The sequence below is a fragment of the Saccopteryx bilineata genome, chromosome 8 (genome assembly GCF_036850765.1).
Source record: "Saccopteryx bilineata isolate mSacBil1 chromosome 8, mSacBil1_pri_phased_curated, whole genome shotgun sequence".
NCBI lineage: Eukaryota > Metazoa > Chordata > Mammalia > Chiroptera > Emballonuridae > Saccopteryx > Saccopteryx bilineata.
This window is the reverse complement of record NC_089497.1, coordinates 65,559,724-65,583,469: the sequence shown is the minus strand read 5'-3', so window position 1 is coordinate 65,583,469 and position 23,746 is coordinate 65,559,724. Positions and strand designations below refer to the sequence as shown.

Sequence of the window (23,746 nt, the reverse complement as noted above, 5' to 3'; positions counted from 1 at the left end):
GCTAGGTAAAGCCATGGAAATTGCCAGTCTTGATGTCTCATGACTTAATTAATGAAGCTAGATGTTGGTGTTGACTTTTCCTCCTAAAAATTCACTCATTTTGATCTTTTTTGACTGTACTCATTCATTTGCCTTTACTTACTTTTTCTCCCTTTTGGTGAGATATTTGCTCTTGCCCACATCTGTTGTTGAGATCAGAAGTGTATTTGAAGAAGACTTTGTATTTTTTTTTTTAAATGATGGGTAGAAAATCCATTGAGTCTTTCCCATCCTCTCCTCCAACCGCTGGTGGTGGGAAGAGGAGGCACAGGCTGGGAGCCAGGGGCCAGGTTCTCATCCTGAGTCCATCACTGACCAGAAGAGCACTTTGAGTCAACCCTTCCTTTCCCTGTTGGGAGCCAGGAGCCAGGTTCTCATCCTGAGTCCATCACTGACCAGAAGAGCACTTTGAGTCAACTCTTCCTTTCCCTGTTGGGAGCCAGGAGCCAGGTTCTCATCCTGAGTCCATCACTGACCAGAAGAGCACTTTGAGTCAACCCTTCCTGTCCCTGTTGGGATCTCCGTGTTTTCTTCTGTAAAAAATGATGGCATTACAAGATGACTCCCTAAGATTTCAAAAATTCTGTGTTTTACGGTGTCAAAACCATCCATTTTGCTGAGCTGCATAATCCCACAGCTGTTTCTCTGATACTTTTCAATCTTTAGATTTAATCTCCTCAACAATGTATAATTTTTTCAAGGGAAGCTTTTATAGACACTTCTGAAATATAAGGGTGGCAGTGGGGATAAATGGATGTTAAAAAATAGAAAACAACCAATTAAATAGTCTATAGCATGTAATTCTCCTTGGAAACTTACCAGGGAATTGAGGAGCACTTTAACAAGTGGTAATTTCAATTGCATTTGAACTCTGCTAATGGTTTGTTTGCATGGGAACTTCAATCATTTCACAGCCATTCTTTAGCAAAGCTGCTTGTTCTCTTTATGGAAAAGAAGAAAAAAATTGTGAAAAGTGAAGTTGACTATGGAAAAGGGAGGTCACTTTCATTTGTGCCTGGGGGGAAGCTGACAGGTGTGTGAAAGATGGCCCTCGGGCCGAGGTGAGGGCCTTGACTTTCAGCAAAGTTTAGAAACTGGGAAAGTCAGACATCCCTGGCAGCTGTTGTAGAAAGCGTTCTGATTTGTATTTGCCTCTGCAAGCTTAGGTTTTCTGGGCCTTGGGGGTGGGGGCTGTCTTTTGTTTTTTTGTGTGATTACACTGTGCACAGGTCCACTGCTGGTGTAAGTTTGAAATTAGGCCTTTCTCTCATTTCAGTGGAATGGCTTGGAGAAGTCTAACGTCTTGAAAGGCACGAGCTCTCAAGAAATGCTTTGCTGGGCTCATCTTGATTGTGCTCCATTTTTCTAACTTAATTTCTTTCTGCTGTAGGGATGCACTCTGAGCACTTTGAATCAGGTGTGCAGAGACTTCCGTGTAGAACTTGGGGTTTTGCATCAAAGCAGATTGTGGGACCAAGGACAAGTCTCTCTGTCCAGTGAGTCTCCTTGCCCTCTATCAAAATGGTGGTGACCGGGTCCAGGGAAACAAGCCCTGGACTGGAGCCCCGGACGGCCTGCTGCACATGGTGGGCTCCTGGAGGGGCTGCCTCCCTTCTCTGGCCCCAGAGGGTGGCAAAGTCCCTACTCTGGCCCCAGCTTCTCCTGTCATTTGGCAGAGTTAAAGTGGGTCTTTTTTTTTTTTTTTTTTTTTTGGTATTTTTCTGAAGTTGGAAACAGGGAGGCAGTCAGACAGACTCCCGCATGCGCCCGACCGGGATCCACCCGGCATGCCCACCAGGGGGCGATGCTCTGCCCATGTGGGGCATTGCTCTGTTGCAACCAGAACCATTCTAGCGCTGGAGGCAGAGGCCACAGAGCCATCCTCAGTGCCCGGGCCAACTTTGCTCCAATGGAGCTTTGGCTGCAGAAGGGGAAGAGAAAGACAGAGAGGAAGGAGACGGTGAGGGGTGGAGAAGCAGATGGGCACCCCTCCTGTGTGCCCTGGCCGGGAATTGAACCCGGGACTCCTACACGCCAGGCTGACGCTCTACCACTGAGCCAACCGGCCAGGGCGAAGTGGGTCTTTTTTTAAGGTACCTCCCAACTTTGATCTTACATGGATATTTGAAGATTGAATGAGAAAATATACGTGAAACAATTGTATGATTGATTTAATAATATTATTTAAAATAACAACAATGAAAATAGGAGTAGTTGTTTTTTTGGTACACGGATTTCTCCTGCATATAAAAGACACATTTAAAACAGCCAACTGCTTTGGCATCTGTGTATGTTGGAATATATATTGCATCATCCTTAGCAAAACAGTAATAGCTCTTAATGAAATGAAACCTGTAGTGAGGACTTACTGGGAACTGTCCGGATTGTCTAGCTCCCTGCTACTCACTAGCCTTTCAGGTAAGGGAATTAAAGTTCAGAGGGCTCGTTAGGTCCTAACTTAGAAATTTACCTCCAAACTCATATTCTTTGTTTCTTTTTATTTGTTGTAGTTCAGACTGTGCTGGTAATTGTTTTTGTCTATAGTGTATTTGACTTATTGGTCTCTTTCATTTCTGATAATACCATGAAGCTGATGTCCTGGGAGGGCTGAGGATGAGCACTGGGGGACTGTCGTTCTCCTTCCCCATCATTCTGAGACAAACTAGTGAAATAACAGTGCCAGGGGCTGACTGGGGGCTCAGGCGGAATAGAGGTGAGCCACTGGATTTGTGGGTTTCAAGCCTGGAATCATTCTTAGCGTGGCCTGGTGAGCGAGCACAAAGCTGGGAAGTTCTAAAGCTGGTAAGATTCTGCAGTTTCATCAGTGATCTCCTTCTCTCATTTCCACAGGTAGGCTCATCTGAGGCTGAGAAACAGAACTGAAGACGGGATCCAGTCACCTGATTCTCGCTTAGGTCTTGTTCGTTGTTCTACTGGGCACTCATTGGGAAAAAAGAGATTTTGTTCCTCAATCGGTGAGTCCCACACATGGCACTAATAACTAGTTTGGACTAAGAACTAGAGAAGAACCAAAATATTCTTTCTCTAAAGTTAATTTCATTGGCAATGGATAAAATATAATAATGCTAATAAAATGAGTGGCAAAGAAAAGGCAGGACTCAGCTCTTGGAAGTTGGCATGAAGAGAGATTGGAAGAAAATTTGGAGTAATGATGATTTCCGGTTGCCAATAATTGTACTGCTTCTTTCTTTCTTCTTTGGCACGGAGGGAAGTGTTCTTGAAATTAAAGACTAAAATGAAAATGTCAGTAAACAGTCTTATGAATATTTGTGAGGAAAGAAAGTAATGTCATTGGATAGCTCTTGTCTACCCCTGTGTAAGGTACTGCTTCTCTGATTTCATTTTATTTTCAAAACAATCCTTTGAGGTAGGGAAGGCTAAGTTTGCTTAGGCAAAGGGTTGAACCTGTGTCTTAAAGGATCTGCTAGAGGTTCATTGGGATCTGAGTTTGAATCCTGTTGCACATTCAGAAAAGGGAATGGGACCTATGAAGGTAAGCTTTCCCTTGTGTTCTGTAATTCCTCTGTGTTTAGAAGGTAGACTAGAACACCGTGTTCTAGCAAGGAGGGGTGGTAGAAAGAATCAATGGTGTAGGCTGTCCTGGGCTGTGGGAGCCTTGAGGAAAATAGCTGGGGGATTCTGGGAGAGGCTTCTATTTAGAATTCTAGGTCTGTGGTCTCCATCCCGAGGGCTAGTTTATATGTGCTCCAAGCACTGGCTTTAAACTGGATATATAATATGGCTTGCCATGGTTATGATGCAGGTTTCCAAAACAAGGAAAATGCTGTTGTGATCGATAAAACCTAACTTCATTTAAAAGTGTGGCTCAGTTTGCCCTTGCTGGTGGCACAGTGGATAGAGCATTGTCCCAGAGTGACAAGGTTGCCGGTTTGATCCCGGGGTCACTGGCTAGATTCTGGGATTTCTAGCTCAATCCCAAGGGCCCAGCTCGACTTTGTGGTTGCTGGTTCAAGCCCTAGACAGGGCATGTATGAGAACCAATCAGTGGGTACACAACTAAGTGGAACGAGTTGATCTTGTCTCTCTCTCTCTCTCTCTCTCTCTCTCTCTCTCTCTGTCTCCCTCTCAAATCAGTGGGGAAAAAAGTGAAAGTGGCTCAGTTTATAGTTACATTTTGTTGCCCTTTCTTTTCTTTGTCAATGTATCTAAAAAGAACAACAAACTTTCTCTGCCCCTATTGATCTGCATAAGATAAAAGGCTGGAAGCCACTGCTTTGACTCTTGAACAGTTTAGCTTGTTAAAATTTCAAACATGGTCTTGAACGCTTTGCCCCAAGCATACACTTTAAGCATCTAATGTGAATCTTTGTTATTTGTTCTACTTCCTGAATTTTTTTCAGTATTTGAAATTAAATTGTGATGAACATAAAGCCTTGCCCTGGGAGTAAAAAAATAAAATAAAATCTAGTGTATTATGACAGAATGAGGGAGAGTAAAGACCTAAACAAGAGTGAGCTGGAAGAGACGCAGGCGTTTTGTTGTCTGTAAGCTGATTGTGAGCCAACAGTGGCTTTGGTCTTCTGGAACGCGTGTGCAGCCTTAGCGGCATTAAACAGAGTAGGTTTTCTGCAACTGAGTGGGTGGGGGTCCTGCTGGAAACCTGCCAGTTCTGAGATGATGGGGCTGCGGGCCCAGTCTGAGTAGGCTTGCTGTATCTTTCTGTGCTCTTTACCCTGACCTTTTCTGTGTGTTGGCTTCATTGTCAGGATGATTAACCTCATGGTCATGAGAGGGCTGCTCACTGTTACCTGGGCAGCAGGCGCCTCCTGCCATTTGGGGAAAGACAGCCCTGTTTGCTATTCACTTGGCTATCTGTGGACTTCTGCACCACTGAGGCCACAAGGAAGACACTGTGCTAATTGGCACTTGTGAACTGGGGCTCTGCTCTGAATTTTGAAACAATCCCACCCTGATGTCATGGCAGCTACAGACGGGAGAAGTGTCGGTCTCTCAAAAAAATGTCTGGCTGCTCATAGGAAAAGGAGAGAGGACTAGAGCTATGTGGGTGACCATAAACCCATAAACCTTTTAGACCTCCTGTCAGAGCTCCCCTACAGTGTCAGATTTTAGACCTCATCTTCTCCTTAGAAAGGTACTTGAGACTGTCCTGTCCACATGAGGATGCCGAGAGGACCGGAAATGACGTGCCATCAGGAACGGTTGCAGGAGTGAGAGTACAGAGAAGACGGGGTGTGATAATACCTTTAAGAATATAAAACCAGGTCGGAAGAAAGAAAAAAAAAGAAAAATATCTCTTGTTCATGATTGCTTCCCTAGAGCCCGGTGGGCTCTCTGGCACATGACAGGTGCCCGGTGCATTTCCAGGGTGAGAAAGAATCAATTCAAAGGCAGTGAGCGTCCCTTTCCCTGAAGGTGTTCCACCAGACAATGGCCATTCCTCTGTTGGGGAATTGTAGGAATTCTAGTGCAGATGAGGCTGGACTGCGTGGTTTTATGAGAATGAAGACATGACTAGATAGAAAGAGGCTTTTGGGACCAGTATGGCTGGAGAAGTTTGTGAGTTCATGAAATGGCAGTGAGTACGGAGGGATGGGATGTCAGAAGGTCTTGTAATCATTAGATGTGCAGCCCTGAAAGAACAAGATCCCCTTGCCTTCATTTCCCTGATCTGAGGATTAAGAATAACAACTATTTCCCTGTCTACCTCTCATGTTTGTTTGGGACAAGCGGGTCTATAGATGCCAAGCTGATTTGCACACTGTAAAGTGTGGTCCACACATGACAGGTTATTACAGTTGTTTCCTTCTTTAGTTTAAAGATTTGTCTTGAATATCTAGGAAAACAAGATGACCTAATGTGCAGTCCCCAGCTTGCCTGCTGCCTAGGATATGCTCAGTATATGTCCTTTCTCCTAATCCTGCACCCCCTCTTTGCCAGAATTGGATGTGTACTGACTCATTCTCAGTCTTGAAAAGGAGCTAGATCTGGAATCTTGCTTAATGATGGTGGTTGAAGTTGACATGAAATAGTATATTATTTTCATATTTATTTTTGCTCTAGACAGTAAGAAGTGGAGGAGGTAGTTTGGAGAAGAAGTGTCAATGCCTGAGAAATCCCTTCAAAGCTACAGTCTAGCTGTTTGGCTCTGGCTTTGTTTGATTAGCTAATCATACCTTCTGCTCCAGGCGTGACTGGCCCAGTGGGAGTCAGGAAGGAAATTATTTCCCTCTGTTGATACTAGTATACAATTGTTGATGGTAGCCAAAGGCTTTCAGTTTTAATATTTCCTCTTTGGTTCTCAGAAGAATCAGGTATTAGTCGCTGCCAGAAGCAAAACATTGGTCACTTCCACTTGACTTTCAGAGGTGAATGTCCTGGCTCCTTACCATTACTTGGTCTAGTGGTTGTAGGGCATGTGTGACCATCTCTGTAGTCAGTTTTCATTGCTTCTATGTTATTGTTTCAAAAATGACAAAAAGACTTGCTGTTGCTTTTCTGTAACCCAGGGATATATTGTATGAGGTGTTTCTGTCCATGAAATTAAAACGAAGAGCTATTTCTCTCTTGCTCACTTTCTACTTCCTAATTCCATGTTCTTCCATTTCCTGACCTGAGCACAGCGGAGACACTTCTACTTTGGGGATGACCCTGGAAGTGTCGGAGGAATTCTCAGCTCCTTCCTCACTGGATTACTGTGCAGTTGCAGGGATCTGATGCCAAATGGATGGAGAGCCTCAGGACTCATTTGTAGATTGCTGCCGAGTGCTTACCCCTGGTTGACAGCAAGTGTGCTGTTCTCTGCCCTGATCTCCGTGTTTGTCTGGAAGTCTGTAACCTTTAGGATCTTTAGGACACCATGGTAAATTAAGCACTGCCTTTGACCTTGAGAAGCTTACAGTTATTAGAGAGAAAGACATATACATGAGAATGAAATATACCTTAGAAAGGTATTTTTTTACAATGTACATTCATTAATCACCACATGTGTCTCAGGCCTCACATTAGGTCCCCGAGAAATCAGATAAGTACTTTATAGCCTCAGATCTCATGGACTTAGATGAAAGATTGGGAGAATGGAAAGAATTGGGGACATTGGGAAAGGTTTCCAGGAGGAAGGGGGTCTGATCTTAGAACATTTTAGTGAACTATGAAGTCTTATGACATAAGCTCAGGAGGTTGGCAGGTGAGCCTGTGACCATAGTTTGGCTGGACTATTTCTGAAGGTGGGTTTAGTGATAGCAGAACACAGCTGGGCAGGTAAGGAGTCTCTCATCTTGTATGTGTGGTTCAGTCTCTGGTTCATTCCGATCAATGTACCGCAGCTGAAGTGGGATGTTGACTTTGAACTGCACCGACTTTGCCGTGGTCATCTCTGTGTGGCCAGAGTCTGCCTGGGTATATTTTACCAAACTAGAAAGAATCTCTGCATTTTGGGGCACAAAGTTTCCTTTTGAAATCTTGTGATAGCAAATTCTTTATAGTATACTCCCTAGGTCTCATGAAAAGTGTTGGAGTTGGCAGGGCCTATTAAAATAATCTCAAAGTTGGATGCTATCTTCATTATCTTTTGCTTCATAACAAATTACCCTAAATTTAGCACCTTAAAACAAAAAAAAACATTTGTTATCTCACAGTTTCTGTGAGTCAGGAACTGGGGAGCCGCCAGATGGTGTCTCAAGGGCTCCCCTGAGTTTGCAGCCTGGTGTCTGCTGGACCTCGAGTCTCCTTCAAAGGAAGTGTGTGGGGACATCATGCCAGACTCACTCCCAGGATTGTGGGCAAGATCCAGTTACTCACTGGCTGTTGGAGTTAGGGCCTCAGTTATGGACTGTTGGCTGGAGGCTGCCTTCAGTTTCTTGCCATGTGGGCCTCCCCATAGGGCAGCATGGCAGGTGGCTTCCCTCGGAGCAAGTGAGCAAGAGATGGAAGCCGAAGCTTTTTGCGACCTAAGCCTGGAAGTGACACATTGTTCCCTCTGCCTCATTCTATTTTCTAGAAGTAAGCCACTAAATCTAGCCTGCACTGAACGGGACAGACAGCACATGAGCGTGAACAGCAGGGTGGATGTGTACAGGGCCAGCTTAGGAGCTGCCTGTATTATGAACCATGCGCTAAGGTGGGTGTAGGAGTTCCATGGAGCCGCTGTATAAACCTCTGTGGATCCATTTCATTTGTAGACTTTTGAGGGTGAAACTATTGAAGATCTTAATCTAAACATTGCTATATAGTAGTATAGAGCACAAGATCGGCCTGGTTTGTAAAAGGAAAGACACAGGTATTGGTGAATGCTGTGCTCCCATCCCTCTACATTTCTACCTCCTTCGCAGTTAGAGCTGCTTTGGGGGAAATGTTTGAATGTTCTTGCTTGATTGAGCTCTTTACCAGGGAGATGCCAAGACCCAGAGGGGGACACTCTCCTGTGACCCTTGGAGCATTGATAGACATGGGAGCAACCATCTAAGGCTGCTGTGACTCTGCTCAGTGCTTCCCTTCTACCTCTCCAGACAGTCTGTGCTTCACAATCGGTCCCTACAATGTTTAGTCATGTCTTCTCTGCTTTTTACAGCCTCTATCCTGTCCCAGAAACTAATTGAGGGAAACAGGTCAAAATTTGGGGTCTTGAGCCTTCAGGTTGTCCCTTTTAGGTACACTTCAGGGTCTAGATCTCCTGTTGGGTCTTGCTGTGTCCTGAAAAGTTGCATAAATCAGTAGTACTTGGCTCAGACAGTGTGTTTCTGCAGTTATGAATAACATTTGTGTGAAGAATAGTGAGCCAATGCACAACATGACTGTGAGACTGAAAGGATCAAACATAAAATCTCAACCAATACTTCCTGTCTGGCAGAAAGTTCTTTTCCAGAATATCCGTCTCTTCACCTCACCAAAATAGTCTTTTTATAAAACCACGCTTGGCAGTATATTTTATAGAAGATGACAGGTTCCTTTAGAGTCTACCTTAACATTCCTAAAAGATCAATGTCAATGGGAGACTTAGAATTATGGTCAAGCTCACTCTGCCCAAATAAGAGCTGGCTTTGGCCATTGAGACTGTCACTGGCTGAATGTTAACACCATTTCCCATCCCATGGCCTTTTTCAGCTCTCAATAATTTTTATACTTTCAGTGCTTGTAAGTTGTTTCTTATCCATTATTTTATTTTTATTAAAAGTCCATAGTATGACATGGTTTTACTTGCATGCCAGCAACAAGGTAAAGCAAAATTTGGAGTAGGAAGTATCATGTAATAACTGCATAACCTGAAGTCACTTAATTATTTTTTAAACTGGTTTCCATTCCTGAAAAAAAAAAAAGGCAGATGTCACCTACCTCGCAGATTCTTTGGTGCTCACAAAGCAGCATGCTGTTTCTCAAGTGCCTGAGTGTGGTGCTTATGCAGTTGGTGCCCATTAAACGTAAAGTTTTTCATCTCCTTTATACTCTGTACCTGCTAAACATCCCTCTTCATTCTTTCTCTTTGTCAGGCCGTTATCTTAAAGCCCCCACTTTGTACTGTCCCCTGCAGCATTTGCTCATGTCATCCAGATTTCCTGTTTTCCTGAATAACTAAAAGACTTAACAGTTATAGTTCTGCTCCCAAGACGTGAATACAAACATCATAATATGCTCACATTTTCTGGTATTTGGAAATGCAATAATTCTGGGAACCAAATATTTATGTATGATGTTCCATAAGGAAGCCTCTCAGGCATCTCTACTAGAAAAGTAAGTGTTGGTTTTCATGACAAAACTGTCTAGTGCACAGGATGAGCCCCACCCAGTTGCTATCAGCCTCCTCTTCTTTTGCAAGTGGAAGCTTTTCTGGGACCTGCCCAGCGATGACCCTCTTTGGCTCCTCTTTGGACTTCTTTAGGATGACATCACCTCACCCTGCTTCAATGGCGACTGGCTTGAGTTATATCAGTTATTAAAATGATCTAATATTCTCCTCTTAAATCTGGGGCCCTGGCTCATTCTATGATTAAGCTAGTGATTTATTTATAATATGGTACAGGATGGCCGTAGCCACTCTATGATGTAATCTAAGAATGACATGAAAACAAAATAGGCTTTTACATAATGAAAGTATTCCTGTAATACAGTTAATAGTAAGGCTTTTTCCCCATCAAGAATAGAGATTTGTTCTTTACTTTTTCTTCATTTTTGTCTGATCTTTTCCCATTTATGAGTTGTAAGGCCTTTTAATCAATTTTAAAAATCAGCATCAAAAACACCACAAAGACTTTGGTTGACTCTTCTAATCTTGTCTTGTTGTCATCTCTGTTCCCCCTCCCCAACCTCCATCTGCTGCCTCTGTTATGGTTACTGCTCTGCTCAGCAGCCCACGGGGTCCTCTCAGCACACAGCAGTCCCCACCATTACTTAGCTAGTGCTATTCCTTCTACTGGAAATGCTTCCTTGATCCTGAACTTTCTCCTGCTAAAGATAGATACAGCACACTGGTTCCTACAGATGCCAAGCTTCAGGCCAACTCAAATGCCCCTCTTCCTCCAAGCCTTCTCTGAAGCTTCTGTCTCTACTTAGAAACCCTTTATCAGTATTTCTTACAACTTAATACAATAGCCAGCTCCCCTCCCCCACTCCAAGGAATAGTGGCAGAGCATCAACATTAGAAGAGGAGATGTGCCTTAGGAGAATGGGGGCAGGGGCCTTTGTAGCTCTGGTTCTACTCCTCATACCGAGACATGAGGAGCTCATGGTCCATCTTTCAGCTTCAAATTTCTTTCTCTGAAGAATGAGTGGTTTGGATTTCATTTCATGTGGCCATTACAGTGTGTTGGTAGTGGCTCCTTGAGATGCTGTGTTGAGAAGGCTTCTGAAGCTGTATCCAACTGAGTAGGAAAGAATCCACAACCATTTAGAAATATCTGTAATGGTTATAGGAGGAAAAGTGAGGATGGAAGCATATACGAGGAATCTTGGCTATTTTTGAATTAGATATTTAGAGACCTCTTTTTATTTTACTTTTTGGGAGGCTTTGCTTTGCTGATTTTAAATGTCTTGCCCAAAGTCACACAGCAAGTAGTGGCTAGAATCCAATTCTGAAGTATAGAGATGGTTAAAAACAACATATTCTAACCTCACTTTTATTTGTGGAGGTTGTCTGTGGGAGTTGGCTAGGAGAAAACTACTAGAAGGGTCACAGGTTATTGGATGCACAAGGCTCCCCAAGTTCTGTATGTTGTTGAGGTAGAGTGGGGTCATAAGAGTTATAATGTTTGCACTGTTGTCATTTAAGACAAAGATGGCATTTTAAAGTCAGGGTCACAAAATTAGTTGACTTTGCCAGGGTTTTTATTGGGTTAGGGCCCATGGAGTTAACCCATGAATCCTTTGGATCCTCTGTGCGCCTCCCCCAATCCCAGACAAAATCCTTAGATCCTAGCAGAATGCTAAATTGTTTGAGTACTAGGTCAGCTGTGGGAGAATAAAAAGTCCTGGAGCAATGGGGGGGACAGACACGTAGAGGAGAGAAAGGAAGAAGGCAGTTTAGGATGGTCCATAGCACTGGCACCCCGAGCCTTTGCGCATTGAGAAGAGAAACGGGAAGTGGTTAGAGTGAAGAAGAGTGAAAGGAGATTCAGGGGGCGGGAGCAGAGCAGGACTCTGCCGTGGCAGGGGACACAGACTCTGTCTTTGCAGGTATTTAGGAGGGGCTGAGACTGATGGGTCCTTTGTTGAAGGAATAAGAAGTCGGACTGCTTGTCCTTAAGGTCCACCCTGTGTGGACAGTATGGAATTTTCAGAAGGCACATTTTGCATACATTTAAATAATTCCCCTTTTCAAATAAGGGCTTTATGGATGAAAGCGACTCTTCCTTTCTCCATGGTCTTGGCACACGTAAATGCTGACTTATCTTGGGCGTTCTTTTGTCCCATTTAGCATTATTGATGAAGGAAAAGAGTCTAGCTGAGGATGTCTTAGTAATTTTTTTGTACTGATTGTATTTTTGAGGTTGATTTGTGTGCGTTTTAAAGCTATTTCCAGAGAATTCTGTTCTCCTGGCTTCTCTCTAGCCCTCCTCCACCATTCTTTTGTCAACAACTTATTTCTCAGAGTGTTCTGTGTATTCATTGTAGAACATTCCTGTCACTGTGCTGAGTTCATAAACAGATGCTTAGCCTTCCTCTTCCACGAGTTTGTAGAAGCTTCTTAAAAGCAGGAATCCTGTCTTATTTCATAAGAGGACCCTTGGTGCTTAGTGTAGTGGTTTGCAAATGATAATGATGACTCATTAACTTAACAACTGTTTCTTGAGCACCTGCTGTGTGCTAGACACTCTTCCAGGTTCTAGAAATAGTACCATGAGCCAAATTCAACAAACCTTCTATTTGATGGAGACAGATAATATACACAAACTAATGAGGAAATATATCATATTTAGGTTGTGAGATATATATATATATATATATATATATATATATATATATATATATATATATATAATCAAATGAGAGGTGGGGAGGCAGTGAGACAGACTCCCACAGGTGCCCTGACTGGGATCCGTCCAGCAAGCCCCCTACAGGGCGATGCTCTGTCCATCTGGGACTGCTGCTTCATTGCTTGGCAACTGAGCTATTTTAGCGCCTGAGTTTAGGCCATGGAGCCATCCTCAGTGCTTGGGCCCAACTCACTCGAACCATTTGAGCCATGGCTGTGGGAGGGGAAGAGAGAGAGAGAAGGGGGAAGGGGGAGGGGAGGAGTTGGAGAAGCAGATGGTTGCTTCTCCTGTGTGCCCTGGCTGGGAATCGAACCCGGGACTTCCACACATCAGCCTAAATGCTCTGCCACTGAGCCAACATGGCCAGGGCCTGTAATAATATTCAGAAGAGCAATAAACCAGGTTAAGGGCGCAGGGGCTAGGGAGGAGACATTTAAATTCATTGGTCTGAGATGGTCTTACTGATGAGTGCACTTGAGCAGGAATCTAAATGAAACGAGGCCATGAACCTAAACCTGTGGTAAGAGTGGGAGAATGTTTTAGGCTGAGAGAAAGCTATTGCAAAGGCCCTGAGGCAGAAACATGCTGGCTACATTCCAGAAAAGTGAGGAGGCTAGTGTGCTTGGGATGTGGTGACCAATGTGAAGAGTATAGGAGAGGGGAGGCATCATGCTCATAAAAATAGTTGCAGCAACAAATGTTCATTAAGCTCACCTTGAAGATAGGTGCTCAGAAAAAACAAATTGCCTTTGAGATTTAAAGAATCCCCGGAAACCTAACAAAAGGGTGACCAAGGTATTTCTGGGTTTCAGCTTGAAGATCCGGGGCTGTGGGTGGAGAGCTCGGACAGTGGTGGTGGGCCGCTCCAAACAGGTCTCGCTGTGGAGGGTACCGGTTTCCCTTCCAACGTGTCACCTTCCGTGACGGAGAACTCTCCGAGTCTCTGCTCCAGAGATCGCCACACCTGCAGGGAGGCCAGGCCCTGGGCGCAGATGGGCAATTACATGCCTAATCACCCGTTCAGGCACCCCCTTATTTGTTTTCTACATGCAAATATGGTTTTTTTGCAGATGGATTTCATATATTTGTTGCTTCCCCATTTTATTTAAAACAAAACAAATGATCAACCATGTCAGTTGAGGGTGGCAAATAGAAACGTGAATGTTCTCTATTCCCGCTGACGACACGGCTGAGAGGGATCCTAGGCAAATCAGTCTTTTCTGCGCTCTGGTTCATTTTCACTCTGTGTTAGCCCTTCCTAATATCTTAACGGTTTTAAGGAGACATGTGGTATGATTTTCCTAAGTCAATTTCTCAATATTTCAGCTTCCATCTTTTGATGGTGTGGTTTCTATTTTCACCTTTTCAGGTTCTGAACTTCTGGCTCATTGTAAAAAAAAAGGGGGGAGGTGCATCATGGAGTCCCCAAAGACCACTGGCAGTTGGTGTTTGCAGCTTTGTTATTTTAGCCTGGAAATAAATAAACAAACACAAATTAGCAGTATTTGCCCCTACAGTTGTGCTATTATTATTAATTGCACAGGACCATGCAAAAAGTCACTTCCGTTCACCTGGGACCCTGTAGGTAAACATCAATATGAGAAGAGGGCTTTGGTGGCTGTTGGCTTTGATTTGTAATGAAATTTCAGAGCTCTAGAGTAGGATGTCAGAGTTGATAGATGCTTTCACATTTGTTTTATCCCAAACACTTTATTTTATAACTAGGGAAACTGAGGCCGAGAGAGGTAAAATGACTTGTTCAAAGTCTCAGGGAGGAAAAAGTAGCACTGGGACTCGAGCAGCTGCGACCCTGGCCGAGGACTGCCTCGTGGCCTGGGGGCGTGAAGAGGCAGCTGGGAGGCCTGGAGGACCTCATCTCCAGGTGAGGTCTGTGTGTGCGTGGTGTCTGTGACTCTCATTTCTATCTCATAAACTAATGTAAAAATCTTCTTGGTGTCAAATCTCAAGCAGAGAAGCAGTGATGGGGAATGTGGGGAGGGATTACTTGCAGCTTGCCTTGCAAGGTGATGGACTGGAAAGGACAAGTGTGTGTGTGCGTGTGTGTGTGTGTGTGTGTGTGTAGGTGTGCCTGCGTGCATGAGAGAGGGTGGAGTGGAGATGAACCGACGAAGAGGGAGAGGAGCAGACCTTTTCACTAGGAACTTCATAATTAGACAGAGACTTTCTTTTTTTTTTTTTCCCGAGACAGAGAGAGGGATAGACAGGGACAGACGGACAGGAACGGTGAGAGATGAGAAACATCAATCATTAGTTTTTTGTTGCACGTTGCGACACCTTAGTTGTTCATTGATTGCTTTCTCATATGTGCCTTGACCGTGGGCCTTCAGCAGACCGAGTAGCCCCTTGCTCGGGCCAGCAACCTTGGGTCCAAGCTGATGAGCTTTGCTCAAACCAGATGAGCCCGCACTCAAGCTGGCGACCGCGGGTCTTGAACCTGAGTCCTCCGCATCCCAGTCCGACACTCCATCCACTGCGCCACCGCCTGGTCAGGCGACAGAGACTTTCTGAGCCAGTAGGAAATCTAAACCTTACTGAATTGACTGCTTTATTTTGTAGAAAAAAGAAACCGAGGTTCAGATTGTGTGCCTATCCCCAAACCATTCAACTTTGAGTACTTAAATTTTTAGGTCAGCAACATCCTTTGAAAGAAACTTTTACTGGGAGCAGTACCAGTCATCACTATCAAACTGTATGTGCTTGTTGGCCAGTAGGGCTGTTGCTCAGACCTAGTTTTGGCAGGAGGAGCATGGCAAGGGCTCCTCTGTCCTTGCAGACATCATAGACAAATGATCAGGCGCAAATGAACACTTAGTGAACCGACTGCCCCAATGGCTGGCTTACAAGCGATCCTCTGAAAAACTTGGGTTTGGAAATCAAGGCCAGTCAAGTAAATTCTGCGGATCTGTTAAATGCAGGACCCTTTCATTTTGAAGTATACAACGCTAAGATGCTGGATGATGACCCGGGTATGTAGGCAGGGTCCAAGGTGATATTTTTGGAGGTAGTCTGAGAACAGGAAGGTCTATATGTATGCAAAGGGAAAACTTTTGTCAGGAACATATGGGGAGAGGTTACCGTTTTGTGTAGTGGCCACAAGAATGATAAAAGGTTGCTGGGCAGCCTTGATTCTGTGGGCTTCTCGGAGCAAGGAGTGGGGAGTGGGAAAGGAGCAGGCACAGAGCAGGGATTCAACCTGCTGCATCTGTTCTCTGTGCAGGTGCCTCTCTGCAGAGTGTGCGTTGAAGTGCCTGCTGTCTGTTTCTCCTGCTGATGCTACGTGGCTTGGTATCAGCGCTTCCCACAGTGTGCTTGGCAGTCTAAGCCCCATGGCGGCCTCTGTGTCCCTGTCAGACACAGCGTGTTAGGGGGATAAGTTTCTCTGACCTTGAGCCCCATGTCTTACTCTTTCCCCTTTCCACCACCCTCCCCCACCTCCCCCTTTGAAAAAACAAAATCATCAGGGGGGTCAGAAGCTTAATTTATGTTAACTTTTTTTTTTTTAATTTTGGTAACTATTATAATTTGTTTCCTGTTCATACATGTAATTAATTTACTTTATGTGAGACCACATTATAATATACTTGAGTTCTCTTTGGCTCTATGATTTCTTTTCTTTTTTCTTTTACTTAAAAATGTTCTCTCTTTCTCTCTTTGGACTTCCAGCTTTCTTGTCTACACAGTCTGGTTTTAAAGACTCTTTAGGGAGTTAATGACTTTGTTAGAACCACTATCAGAGAAGCAATTCAGATGACAGAATCCCATGTTTAACTTGCTTTTCTAGCAACAATTTATTTTTCCTTTAGCTTCAAGGAGTAGCAGTGGAGAATAGAGTATTCTGTAGGGTATTCTGAAAACAAGGAAAACGTGCCAGATGAGTTGCTGATTTCCAGCGAGGCACATGGAAAAAAGGTTTTTATTTCAGTGACCTCTCTACTCATTGGAAAACTCTGTGCTGGTGGATTTCATGGTCCCGAGACTGAGTGCTCTCGAGTTACAGTGAGCGATGAGCGTAGGGCGCAGGCTAGAGGATGCTCTCTTATTGGGCGCAGGGGTGTTACGGACACATGCTGTCCTTTGGCATTAAGATAGGTACATCATTTCTTCCAGTCTTGTAATACTAAGAAATAGCTCTACCAAATCCCCAAATACGTGAAGCACATGAAAAATGCCCAGCTTTTAGAGTCAGCCTTAATTCAGGTTAAGTTTTAGCATGGCTAGTGGCCGAACTCAGGGATTCCCAGTGGATTTGTTCAACAGATTTCTTGCTTAGAGACACTCCCAACCCCATTTTTGGCATGTCTCTATTTTTCTTTCTTTTCTCTTCTTCTTTTTTTTTTAATTTTAATTTTTTTTTTTATTAAGTGAGAGGCAGGGAGGCAGAGAGGAGACACAGACGAACTCCTGCATGTACCCTGACCGGGATCCACCTGGCAAGCCCTGTATTTTTCTTGCATTCAGCATTATATGGTCTTATTAAAAATAGCACATGAAATAAGAGGGTAGGAGAGCTGAGCTCCGACCCCAGCTCTGCCACAACCACCTGTGGAACTATTCACAAACACTTTCGTTTATTCAACAAATACTTAAATGAGTTCTTTTTACGCATCAGTTCCCAGAGATACAAAAATGTGTAGGGCGCAGTTCGTAGCTTCACTTGTTCACAGTCAGGGGTAGAGAGCTGACTCACAGACCGAACACGAGTGACTTCGCCTTTCGGGGTCTCCTTTCTACTTAGAGCTACAAGACCCAGAACTGGGCTAGATGAGGCCAGGCCCCTTCCTCATTATGCACTGATATGTACACAATTTGTTCAGCATCCAGTAATCACTTATCTAACTGAAGATTGCCAGGGATTGCCCTTTTCTCTGAGTTTATAGGGGGTGATGTTGGAGATGAATGAGGCAATATCTACAGAATGCTTTAATAAGCAAGTTGGAGAAAGACATTATACAAGTTCGAAGCATTATTATTAACAGAAAAATGAAAACAAGGGCTGATGTTTTCAAAGAGAGAGAACAGATGGCTCTTTGTTTAGAATTTGAGTAGAAAGGAGAGAGAAAAAGAGATACTTGCTATATTGTTTAGGATCCCGAATGTGAGTGACTTTAAAATGCCAAAACAATCTGGTTAGGAAAAGTCCCCTGGATTCAAAACAGCTCTTACACTGATCAAATTATAATTAATATAACAACAAAAAAAAATGACAGTAAGAAAAATCTTACTAAGAAATGCTGTGGTGACAACTGACACAACCTAATGAAAACTCCCATTTTTTGCATCAACTCTAGAAACTTCATTTTTTCCTGACTTCATGGGTGATAACCACACACAGGAACAAATTAGTTGAAACTGATTTAAAACTGTGTTTCGTTTCTAAAGTCATCCCCGTCTCTCAAGTTATTTCAGTTTGCTGTGACTCATAAAGGAAATCTTAAGGATTCATAAGAGGTTGGCCATCCTCTCCCACCCTGGCGTTTGGATGCTGACAGAAAAAGGGGGCGAGTAGGAGCGGTTCAGTTAGGGAGCAAACATCCAGGGACCGAGCCTGCTGGTGCTGAAGGCAGGCCAGGTAAGGGCCTTTGAGAAGCTTTCGAGAAAAGAGTTGTGAAATAGTTTTTCCTCTCTTCCCTCATTTCTTAGTTTCTTATGACCTGCCTCTGCACTACACAGTTAAGAAATGGATTCGTTTGGCATGATTCTTCCCCTCCTGGTGCCTGTCACTCTTTTGTTGACCAAAAATGTGGGCTGAGAGAGTGAGTCATAGGCCACCATGCTGGGGGCATTTAGTAAAACATGCTTGACTCTCAGTCAGGTGCTATCTAACTTGTGGTGTGACTGGGCAGGGTGACCCCGGTGTCTCTGGGCATCAGTGCTTTCACTGTGGAAGAAGGAGGTTAACCAGAATGTTCATTCTGATGCTCATTTGAGTTCAGGTCCACATCTTTTTATACGTAGCTGTAGAAAGGTTGGTTTTGGCTTTTCGTTTCGGAGTGTTTATAAACACACATGCCTCCCCAAGACAACGATAACAAAAAGTCCACGCTGCTGAGGTGAGAACCTCTTAACCATTCTCTCAGCCTCTTGATGAAATGGCTTCTCCCCCCGCTGGCAGCCCCAGATGGCAGCGTGGCCTCTGCGGGAGCGGCCAGCTCCCTCCCAGCCCCGCGGGAAGGCAGGGAGGGCTTGGAGAGAAGAGTCTCTCAGGTCTGGAGTTCTGGGTTCCACTCCTTTCTGCTCCTCACCAGGTGGGACTTCTCCAGATCCGATGCATGGGTTGGTCTGTGAGCCGTCAAAGCTGGGAGGAAACCTACTCTGCCCTCAAGGCCAAGTCTTTGCTCAGAAAACTCCGAGGGGCCCTTCACGGTGTGTTGCATGTGCATAGCCAGCCAAGGGGGTCCGTATGTGACAGACAGGGAGGCATTTAGTGAGACACCTAATTCCTTCTACCTTATAGTCAAGCTAGACGTGTAATTATTAGCTGCAGAGATGACCTTTGCCGTATCATTCCTGGTAACCTGGCCCCTTCTCTCAAAGCTTCAGGTGCACATACTACTCCTTTGGCCTAAACACACAGCACAGCACTTGCTGGGTGTTATGTTGCCTTCCTCCCTGGACTGTGGGCTCCTCTGTGTCCTGCTCATTCTGAAGCCTCAGCATGTGCATCCGTAACCTATAGATCAGCGGTTCTCAACCTGTGGGTCGCGACCCCGGCGGGGGTAGAACGACCAAAACACAGGGGTCGCCTAAAGCCATCGGAAATACATATTTATTAAATGACCAAAACACAGGGGTCGCCTAAAGCCATCGGAAATACATATTTATTAAATGACCAAAACACAGGGGTCGCCTAAAGCCATCGGAAATACATATTTTATTTAAAAATGTATTGTATAATAAATATGTATTTTCCGATGGCTTTAGGCGACCCCTGTGTTTTGGTCGTTCTACCCCCGCCGGGGTCGCGACCCACAGGTTGAGAACCGCTGCTATAGATAGTAAATGTTCAATAAATGTCAGCTGAATGAATGCATGGTGGACAAGTGATTCTCTATTTCCTCACCAGGTCATGAGTTCCTTGAGGGCATGGACTGTGTCTAATGAGTTTCTTTCTTTCACCAAGTGTCCAGCCAAGGCTTTGAATGCAGAGTGTAATGAACTGCTATTTGTTGGATTGCTTTGAAGAGAAGTGGAGAGGGATCTGGAGCAGGGAAGGCACATTTAGATCTACATCGGTCTTTAGCTTGGTCGCATTGGGTACCTTTGGAAAACCCAGCTGACAGAGGTCATTGCGCACTTGTGTGTCTCTGATGGAGTAATGGGGATGTCTGGATAATTGCCCCTCTGGAATGCCTCCCTGCCTGTCACATACGAACCCCCTTGGTTGGATGTGCCAGTGATTGTCTCTCATCCTTGATCTGTTGCTAGTGTCATTTTCCTCCTCTTCTTGATCTCATCATTCAAGGCTTGAATTAGGGTAAATTGCTTGCATAATTCTGTCTCATTTGATTTTAAACAGTTTGAAGCCAAGGCTGGTGTTTTCTCATAATTGTTCTTCTACATGGGTTCTGGCACAGAGCCATCTAACAGAGAAGATGCCCTGTGAATGTCTGCGGACTTGAATTTCATTCTACTGCCTGAGCCTCCTGCTGCCTTTCACCTCTCAGCCAGCCTGTGTAAGAATGCCACCCTTACCACGGAGGCTGCAAAGTAAACTGAACTAATCAAAGCACAAAGCACGTTTCCTTCTCCAACCTCCACATCTTTTGTGGATCAAAATAACTTTGTTTTGGAGTGTGACCACTTTTTAATAAATCAAATAATGGTAAATCTATTGTGCTGCCCTTAGTATATTTTGTTGTCCATGAAAACTTCTTAATATAGTTAGAAAAACAAAAAGATTACTGTTTCTTGATTATAACTGTTGAAATATATTTTTCAAGTGTTCCATTCTATTTTTTGGCTGATACCATGAAATGATACGACATGATGGGAGGGTTTCTCTTAGAATGTCCCTTGGGTCTACCTGCGCCTTAACCTTTTTGTCATCTTGAGCAAGTTTCTTTGTCCCTCTTTCTTTTATTATCTCCAAAATGATATTATAGAACAAGTGATCTCCACAACAATTTTTAAAAATAATTATTAACATTAAATCCCTGGTACCCGAGGGCTTTGGGAACCAACAGGTATGTCTAGGCAACTACTTCATTTTCCTGCCCTTTGAGTGGGAATGATGACCCATGAATCTCTGTAATCATAAGCCTCACTAACTTTCAGACCCCTCTAGGAAGCAGACACTCTGCAATTCATTGCACTAATTTGTTTAGGATTAACATCCTCTGCCCCTTCTCATTATCCAAGCTCGGGTTTTGCAATTTTATTAATAGGGAATTCTTTCCCTTTTGCACTAAATATCTTGCCCAGAGTTCTTAACCCATTAAATAACTTAGCAATGTATTGACACCTGAGGCTTTTCTGTCATTTCTCAGAGCCTCAGATGAGAGGTTATGGCATTCACCTCCTTTGCTGAGATCGCTGAAATAACTGCAGGAGAGGGGACTCAGGCTGTCTCTTGTCACCCACATGAACTAGAATGGGAACTATATTCAGCCGATATTTGAAGGCCCAACAGGATAGCCTCTCTAACTATCAGAAATCAGAGAGGCATGTCAATGTGGAGTGCCGAGACCTGAGTATGATTAAGCCGAGACCTGAGTGTGATTAAGCTCAAATTATTTGAGCAGAAAGAGTCTCACTTGACCCCTCTGTGAAATGGGGTAATGACCTCTTTTCAGCATGAGGGCTGTCCTGACAACCTCTGGAGAGTTCTTCTTACCCTGGGATCTTTGATTTTCTGAGCAGCTAAAACCCACACCCAAGATACTAGTTGTCAGTTACTTTGGGTGGGGGGAAAGGTTGAGGCTATTTTTAGAGCCTTAAGCTATTTATAGACTAGTTGGTAAGAGAGAAATATGTTTATGAAACTAAGGAATACTTTTATGTATTATATAAGGAAGGTGATAACTTATGTTCACATATGTAAAGTACTTTAAAATTAAAATTAATTATATTTTTTATAGACTAGTAACTGGTTTGCCATTTTGCTGTTGTTGGGAAAATTGAATCAGGGAGAGAAATAAAATGATGTTATCAGTGTCAGTCTAAGGACACTGTAAAACAGCAGATGTCCCAAGCTATTTCTAGAAATCGGGAGCTGCAAAGGAATTTAGAAACTTTTCTTTTAGTGGTTTGTCAACTTGGTCACCTGTTAACATCTCCAGAGGAACTTTAAAAATGTGCTCAGTCCCCAAGCTGCTCACCTGAATCACAATGTCTTGGGTGGGGCCATAGCTTCCATTTTATTGTAAGCTCCTGGGAGAACCACTCTGGTCTAGTCTGGATGTTCTCTCTGTGTCTTTAAGGGAACTGGGGTTTGCATCCTACCCCCGTGGGCTGCACTTCTGGGCGCTTATCTCTGTGATACCTGAGTGAAAGCTGCTGGACAGCCAAGAATTTCACGCAAATGACACGAATGCACTGGAAACTCTATAGAAAAGGCTCCTAGGTTTGGTGGGACCATATTGTTGTGTAAAGGAAGAGGAGTTAACATTTTTATGTTGGGATGTGCCTTCTTTTTATGCTTCTAGGAATGTTTAAAAATGAGAGCAAGGAATATATTTCATTGCTTTAATTGTTCAAGGCCTTTTAGAAGTATGTGCAATAAAATGCCATTTAAGCTAACTGACCTTTATATTTTAATGCTTTTTGGAAGGGAATAGTGCCTACTATTTAGCTGCAGTAGAATTTTAAATTATATATATAATTTTTCCAGTCAGCAGCAGATCCCGTTTTGGAATCAGAGGACTGAGAGTTTTGCTGCCTTCCCAGATATTTTACCTGTTTTAGTTTAAACATCCAGTTACATTGGGCTGATGGTTCTTGACCTCATAATGTCTAACCTTCGTAACTTTTTTTTTCCCCTCTACAAACTTATCCAGGAAGGAAACTTCAAGGCCTGATTCACTGGCTGACTAATTTTCCCTTCTTTTGGGGAGGTCAGGTGTATAGTGGAAGGCAACACATGTGACATAATCCATTTCTGACAAAAAGAGTGCTCCCATCCCCCACCCACATCCATTTGGTGATACTTAACCTCAAAGCCTACTGAAGATAGAATTTTAAAAATTGATGCTAGCTATAACCTTGTTAGATGTAGTTCATCTTCCAACTTTAAACTTGCTCTTTCTAGGGGGGAAATAGTACTTGGATTGCAAATGTGGCGAACTGGAATTTCAGAGGCTTGAATTGACCTACAAATCTTGTGATTGTAGCCCTGGTTACCGATCCACTGTGGCCTTGGGCATTTTAGGTATTGTTTGTAGAATATTTTTCCATATAAAGAAATTAAAATATACAAAATTCTTTGTGTAGCCGTGAAATATATGTTGACCTGATATCATATGGAATGAAGTAGCTTGGGCTTAATTTATTATTTTAAAATATTATTAGAAAATAGAACTAATTCTTAGTTAATATTTTTTTGTCTTTGTCAGTGGTTTTTTTCTTTTAATTTTTTATTATAAATGATTTTAAATATAAAATTGTTGCAAGGATAAGAATAGTCCAAATAATATTTATATACTTTTATCCAGATTCATTTGCTGTTAACATTTTACCTCCTTTGCATTCCCCCTTCTTTGTATGTTATACAGCTATATGTAATTTTTAATAAATATATAAAAATTACATAATTTAAAAAATTTTTGAGAGTAAGTTGCATTAAAAACTTTTTATATTTGTATTGACAAATTAAACAATCTTTTGTTTTATTGATTCTAGACTTTGGTTATAGTTAGCATTTCTCAGTACCATGTTCACTCCTGTTGTCTTCTGCCACCTGCATAGTTTCATTTTTCACATTTAAATCTCTGAATCGTTTGCAGTTTATTCTTGTGTTTGATGTGATGAATGGTTCTAATTTTATCTTTTTCCAATGATTAGTCAGTGTCCCAAAACACCATGTATGTAGTAAGAAATTTCTTTGTCTCAGTGGTTTGAGATTATCGGTTACATTTTTTTTTTTTTTTTTTTTTGGTGACAGAGACAGAGAGAGGGACACATAGCGACAGACAGACAGGAAGGGAGAGAGATGAGAAGCATCAATTCTTCGTTGCAGCACCTTAGTTGTTCATTGATTGCTTTCTCATATGTGTCTTGACGGGGCG

At 43.2% G+C, this 23,746-nt stretch overlaps 1 protein-coding gene across 12 annotated transcripts in view; it reads left to right on the top strand.

Moving 5' to 3' along the window:
* Positions 1-23,746, top strand: part of LPP (LIM domain containing preferred translocation partner in lipoma) — a 736,954-nt gene that overhangs the window by 69,763 nt on the left and 643,445 nt on the right. For all 12 annotated transcript variants that reach the window (XM_066241276.1, XM_066241275.1, XM_066241266.1 and 9 more), the window contains one exon: positions 2,890-3,014. The gene's annotated coding sequence lies outside the window, so the exon portion shown is untranslated. The remainder of the gene's footprint in view (positions 1-2,889; positions 3,015-23,746) is intronic.